Here is a 7,198-nt window from a genome sequence, read left to right on the forward strand (position 1 = left end):
ATGTTTTAGAGAAAAAAGATTTTTTAAAGATTTATTTTATTTTAATTTATATATCACTATGTGAGTGAATACCATGTGGAGGAAGTGCCCATGGAGTCCAGAAGAGGGTGTTAAATCTGGATGTGGGTTCTGGGACCCAAGCTTTAGGTCTTCTGAAAGAGCAGCAAGCACTCTTTTTTAAGACTGCTCTTCCTGAGGACCAGGGTTCAATTCCCAGCACTCATATGGCAGCTCACAACTGTCTGTAATTCCAAGATCTGACACTCTCACACAGACATACATGCAGGGAAAACACCAATGTACATAAAAATAAAAATAAACAAGCTGTTATAAAGAACCCCCATCCCCAAAAAAAGAAAAAGTAAAGAAAAAAGTTAAGAAGGTAACTTCATAGTACATGGGTTCAATAAAATTTAAAAAAACCTCCCAACAGCAATTACAAAGGCAATCATTAATAAGCATCAGAAAGCAATCACTCATTATCATCTTTTACAATAAAACATTTTTAAACATCCATTTTTAGAATAAAGCAGAAACCATAGCAGGTTATCCCTGAGAGTCTGTAATGAAGGCTAGGTGCCATCTCTCCATCCTTCTGCCTCACTCAGCCTGCCGAGTGCTGGGTCACAGGCATGTGTGCTGCCCCAGACTACATCAGTTTAGAAGAGAGGACGAAACCAAAAGGAAAGAAAGACAAAGCTTAATAATATATTGAGTCAAAAGGGTACCGACAAGATTTTAAAACAAAGTCCAAGACTGAACAGAGCAAAACAGTACACACCTATAATGCTAGTTACCCAGGCACTAAGAGGGTGGAGAGGTTAGGCCAGGAGGGTCAGGAGTTCAAGCTCATCCTCAGCTAGACATTTTTTTCCTAGGTCAGCTTGGGCTGCATGAGACTCCTTCTCACAAAGAAAATACGGGAGTGGTGAGGTGGGTAAAGGTGCCTGAGGCCAAGCCTAACAATTTGAGTTCATCCACTGAACCCACGTGGTGAGATCCAGATGCTGCAAGGTGCCCTCTCATGCACCTTTGCCACCACCACAGAAATAAATACCAAAAATAAGCAAAGATACAAAAATATATAATAGGGCAATTATTTTACTGATAACATACAATCTGTAAACAGGATCTCAAGAAATGCAGAACCTATTTGTCACTAAACAATACCACACCAGAGCACATCATAAAGTCATCAGTTAGGAGAACGAGGAGACAAGCCACAGACCAGTAGAAATATCTACCAAAAAAAAAAAAAAAGTTCCTCATAAGACTTTTACATGAACTCAAAGAACTCATTACTCAGTAACAGAAAAATGAACTCTATTAAGTATGGACAAAATAGGGCTGGAGAGATTGCTCAGTGGTTAAGAGCACTGACTGCTCTTCCAGAGGTCCTGAGTTCAATTCCCAGCAACCACATGGTGGCTCACAACCATCTGTAATGGGATCTGATGCCCTCTTCTGGTGTGTCTGAAGACAGCTACAGTGTACTCATATAAATAAAGTAAATAAATCTTTAACAACAACAACAACAAAAAGAATGGACAAAATAGCTTACGAGATAGCCTATCAAAGATGACATACAGCCACAAATGAAAAGATTACAACATTACACATCATTGAAGACTTTAAGAAACAATGACCAAGTACATACTGCTAATTAATACGTGTTTTAGAAAAGATAAAATCCACACGCTTGCAAGGATGTAGAATGCAAGAAAACTCAGTTTTGAAAACAGTACTGAAGCTTCTCATGAAACTAAATATATCACTACCACAATCTAGCTCCTTAATTTATTTATTTATTTATTAATTTATTTAACCCCATCAGTAGAAAAGTTAAGCCCTCAGAAAAACTAACCTGTAAGGAGCTGATCTGACAAAACTTCAAAGTTAAGAAATGACAACACATGAAAAGACATTCAGTGTCACTAGTAATTACTATGAGATACGTCATACACAGTAAGATGGCTACTATTAAAAAACTTAATCACAGCCAGAGGTAGGTTGTGGTACCCTCTTGGTAGGAAAAATGAGTTCAGTGGGTGGGTAAAGGTGCCCGCTGCCAAGCCTGATGACCAGATTCAATACCACACACGGAAGGAGAGAACACAGGAAAGAACAGAGTCCCACAAGTTGCCCTCTGACCTTCACATGTCCCTTCCCACAATGTACATGAAATACTTTTTTTTTTTTTAGTCTTTTAAATTTCTTTATTAATTTGAGTATTTCTTATTTACATTTCGATTGTTATTCCCTTTCCCAGTTTCCGGGCCAACATTCCCTTAACCCCTCTCCCTCCCCTTCTATATGGGTGTTCCCCTTCTCATCCTCCCCCCATTACCGCCCTCCCCACAACAATCACGTTCACTGGGGGGTCAGTCTTAGCAGGAGCAAGGGCTTCCCCTTCCACTATGAAATACTTTTTAACTTTAATAATAAAAACATTTAATCCTCTTATGAGAATGTACAGATACATGGAAGCTCATTAAGGCCCTGAAGGCTCAGAATCAGAAAATCATAAATGAGCACAGATAAGAGTACCATATAATGGGGCAGCTCACAGATAAGAGCACCATATAATGGGGCAGCTCATAACTGTTAAAAAGATGAGGCATCATTGTGTTATGTATATGGAAATCAATATACAAGGGGTCTTTTTTCCAATTTTAAAATCAAGGTAAACAGGTCATAGTAGCTCAACCTATAATCCTATCACTTAAATGGCTCAGAAAGGGGGGGACATTATGAGTTCAAGGCCAGCCACACTACATACTCAAGACTGTTTTCAGGAACACCAAACAAAAGATTTGTAAAAGACGGGGAAATTAAGGGTTACAATAATCAGAATTCTCTCTCTCTCTCTCTCTCTCTCTCTCTATATATATATATATATATATATATATATATATATATGAAACTGACTCAAAAAACAAATTCAAAAAGAAAAAAAAGGTTATCTTGTCCAAGATCAATTAGAATACCAAGATTCAAACTCAGGTCTTCAGCTCCTGGGACAGACAGAGTTAAATTTCACTATACAAGACAGGCAAGGGGTTGGGGATTTAGCTCAGTGGTAGAGCGCTTGCCTAGGAAGCACAAGGCCCTGGGTTCAGTCCCCAGCTCCGAAAAAAAGAACCAAAAAAAAAAAGACAGGCAAGAACTTCACTATCCTGAATGAACGTCCAGGCTAATTACCAAACCAGGAAGTGGTGGTGCACACTTTTAATCCCAGCACTCCAGAGGCAAAAACAGGTGGACCTCTTAAGGTGAGGCCAGCCTGGTCTACAGAGTGAGTTCCAGAACAGCCAGGGCCATGCAGAGAAACCCTGTCACAAACGAATGAACGAACAAATGAAAGAAGAAAGAAATGAAGCAGTAAAACCAATTTTGATCACAGAAAACAGTATTCCTTGATTATAATTAGGAACATTTTAAACCTCTCTCTGCTTCTACAGAGGCTTATAAAATAAAAAAGAAGGGCAAGAGAGATGGCTCAGTTCAGCACCCGGCACCCTTGGCAGCTCACCACTGTCAGTAACTCCAGTTCCAGGAATCTGACATGCTATACTGGCCTTCCTGGGCACCCACGTGGTACATATACACACATGCAGGCAAAACACACATACAGATTAAAATATTCCTTAAAGAATAAAAAGGATACGAGAACTCAGAAGCTCAGTTTGCTAGTAGCAACCTCCCTCTAATTAGACAAGAATCAGTCAATTCTGTAACTAGAAGTGCTTGAGAGGAGAAAGACCTGATCTAGTCGCAAGAATTGAACACAGTCCAATTTGAACCAAATCCAGAAAACTGAAAGGACTGTATACTGAACATTATCACTGTATTAACCGACACTGATGATGCTAGTAAAGATTCAACCACAGCTACTTGTTTTCTACTTGGCTACCTATACAAGCTCCTGCCCTTTGTGAAAGTATAATTCAGAGCTTAACTTCAGCTAACCAGCACAGGTTCTAAGTCCCCTCATTTAGAACAAGAAAACTAGCCTTCGTCTAGTCTACTTGGAAACTTGCCTATCAAAGATCAAAGAAACATGAGAACCCTTTATTAGACATATATCAACTAAAAATTATCACTTTATGAATTTAGGTTTGCAGTGCTGGTATCATAAGATACCAGAAGAATTAATCTCTTTCTCTCAAAAGGTAAATTTGGAATCAAGGCCCCAAGATAAGTGAAATATTCAAGAATTCTTTAAAAAAAAAAAAAAAAAATGTATGCTTGCCCAACACAATGGTGTACATCTGTAATCCCACTTACTAGGATCTTGATACAGATCTTAAGTCCAGAAGTTTGAAACAAACCTGGGTATCAAAGAAAGAGCCAGTTTTAAAAGAAAAATAAACAAACACCTGCTTCTGAAAGAAATGAACCATTCTGCTGGCACAGATTTACAATCTCAGCTACGAGGGAGATTGAGAAGAATCAACACCAGTTCAAGGCTCACCTGATTGAGAGGGAGCTCAATACCAGCCAGGGAAACAGGGTGGGACGTCTCAAAAGGGAAGGGAGAGCCGGGGTTGTAGCTCAGCGATGGAGTGCTTGCCTAGCATCACAGGGAGGTCTGTGGTTCAATCCAGTACGAGGGGTTAAAAAAGAGAAAGAAATAGCAGAAGCTAACTTCAAGGTACTTTTCCATTCCCTGACAATTCTACACCTAAATTCCTAGCACCAAAGGATGCCAGTACTTGATACTAAACCATTCCTTCCCCCTCCCCCCCCCACAGCTTGGTAGAGGGAAAGGTAATGATAGACTAGTGAAAACAAGAACAAAACATTTTTCATTTAGGGCAACCTCTTTTACCAAAACCCAAAAGTTACTTTATCATATCATATCTATCTATCTATGTAAGCAACAATATAAAATTCAGCTTCCCTATGTAAATGAACAATAGTGTTCCTGGCTAATTAATCTCTAGAAAGATCTAAAACCAGAGGCTGCCAAATGTGTTGGCTAACACGTGTAATCCCAGCACATAAAGCTGAGACAGGAAGAGTGTCAGAACAGCCGGGGCTGGAATGAGGCCCTGACTAGAAAAGGCAGAGAGGATGGGTGTAAAAGTACATGAAAAGATTTCCTACACACACACACACACACACACACACACACACACACACACACACACACACCTGAAGAACTGAGGTAGAGACAAGAATGTTCTACAAATGCCACAGAGCTTCTGGCAAAGTTGACATGCCCTAACCTGCTTTAAAAATTACTATTCACTGCCTTCACCCCAACCTAATTTTATTCATACTATTCTTTTGGATAGCTCAACCAAAAAAAAAAAAAAAAAAAAAATTCCCCAGAGCAAATTCTTGTGTATTTATTTCAATATCCTGCCTACTTATAAGAGCGGAAGAGTCGAACACAGCAGGGGAAAAACGTGACGTGCACAGCTTTCATCCAAAACACAGCTCGACGTTGTCTAATTTTGGGCCTAACCGGTTTGGCTGTCTTTTTTAAAAGATTAGAAATGAAAAGCTAGAAGATCCACAGGTAAAGAAGAACCTGGCGGCTATCGATGGGAGTTGGTGATTTGTCAAAGAGGAAACAAATCTCACTTCCACTCTACCTATTTCTATTAAGACGGGATGGGGAGAGCCTCCCACCAAGCCACAATGGTAATTATTTTATACATTCTGTCTTGGACGACTTGATCTAGAACTATTCAAAAGCCTGAGTCCACTAAGTTATTTGCAGCAACGTTTTTTTGTTGAGTGAGGGCGCGCGTGTTTCAGACAGCCAAACATGGTGAAAAGCCAACCTCAGCCCAAGTTAACCTTAAGAAGCAAATCTTCACCTCCTGGCTGACGATCAAGCAAAAACTGTAAGATCCTTAAGTTCTGTTCTTAAGCACAGGCTCCCAGAGCACTGCAAAACTTTCTCCTAATGTGGAGAACGAGGAAGAGTTTACAGACTCAACTTAAGGGGCTCAGGATTCCCGAGCGACGAGGCTGCAGAGAACGCAGCTGGTAAAGGAGGGAACATCCAGAAACAAACCCGAGGCGTCCGGTGAGGGCTGGCCGGAGAGAAGGGCAAGAGCGGCCGCAGTGGCCAGGGTCCCCACGGCCCCGCAAGCTTCCTCTCGGTCGAAGCTGAGGAGAGCCAAGGCGCAGACAATGAGCCACCGCCCGGAGCCGCGGGCCCGCCCGCAGGTGCCGGCGTCCCGAGCCGCTGGGCCCAGGCCGCGGAGGCGGGAGGAGGGCGGCGGCTCGGCCCGGCCCGGGCGAGCGGTGTTCGCACTTACCAGAGAGGAAAGGTCTCCGCCCGACCCAGGGCGGGCTGCCGGGCCGACGCGGGCGAGCACTATGCTGGGGAGCAGAGAGGGAGGAGGGCAGGGCGGAGAGGAGCGGCGCGGGGCGCGGCCGTCGCTACCGAGGCTGTGAGGCGCAGAACCCCTTGAGCCAGGGAGGGGAGGGCAGGAGCCTTCGGCAATGGCGACGGCCCGGGCCGGAGGGGAAGCGGAACAACCGCTGCCTCTGCGCGTGGCCACAACCCTGGGGGAGGGCGGCGGTAGGGCGCGGGGCGGGGCCGTAAGATAGCCCCGCCCCTACGCGGTCATGCCCCGAGGGGCGGGCTCTCACAGGGCTGCTGGGAACCGTAGTCCAGTCATCTGCCGGGGAGGCCCGGGACAGTGGGCATTAAGGAGAAAACCTGTCCCTCATTTAATTCTGCATTCTGCACTGTCTGCAGTTATGTTTTGCCTACTGAAGATGTTGACGGAGAACAGCTGATCCATACATGTTTGTGTATACAGGGTGTTTGTTTCTGAAAATTTATCCATTCACCACTTGGCTCTTTTTGGGGAGGGGGTGAGTTTTCGAGACAGGGTTTCTTTGTGTAGTCACTCTAGTCCAGGCTGACTTTGAACTAAAAGATCCACCTGCTTCTGCCTCCTGCGTGCTGGAAATCACTGCCCAGCTCACTTTGCTTTTATTATTATTATTTGTTTTTTTTAAACTACAAATTTAACCAGATTAGGCCCTCTCTCTTTGCAAAGATTTTTTTTAATTTTTCTGTATTTTATCAATGGAGGAGTTAATCTATGTATTCTTTTTTTGTTTTGTTTTGTTTTTTTGGTTGTTTTTTTTTTTTGGAGCTGGGGACTGAACCCAGGGCCTTGCGCTTGCTAGGGAAGCGCTATACCACTGAGCTAAATCCCCAACC

The 7,198-nt window shown here is 43.0% G+C and overlaps 1 protein-coding gene across 2 annotated transcripts in view; it reads right to left on the reverse strand.

The window, feature by feature from the left end:
- Positions 1–6,533, reverse strand: part of Pak2 (p21 (RAC1) activated kinase 2) — a 60,881-nt gene extending 54,348 nt beyond the window's left edge. The window contains exon 1 of one of the 2 annotated variants that reach the window (XM_032900093.1): positions 6,279–6,531. The gene's annotated coding sequence lies outside the window, so the exon portion shown is untranslated. Of the gene's footprint in view, positions 1–6,278 lie in introns of both variants that reach the window. The other variant, XM_032900096.1, reaches the window with a different exon arrangement.
- Positions 6,534–7,198: the final 665 nt, after the last annotated feature.

The sequence above is a fragment of the Rattus rattus genome, chromosome 4, assembly GCF_011064425.1.
Source record: "Rattus rattus isolate New Zealand chromosome 4, Rrattus_CSIRO_v1, whole genome shotgun sequence".
Classification (NCBI taxonomy): Eukaryota; Metazoa; Chordata; class Mammalia; order Rodentia; family Muridae; genus Rattus; species Rattus rattus.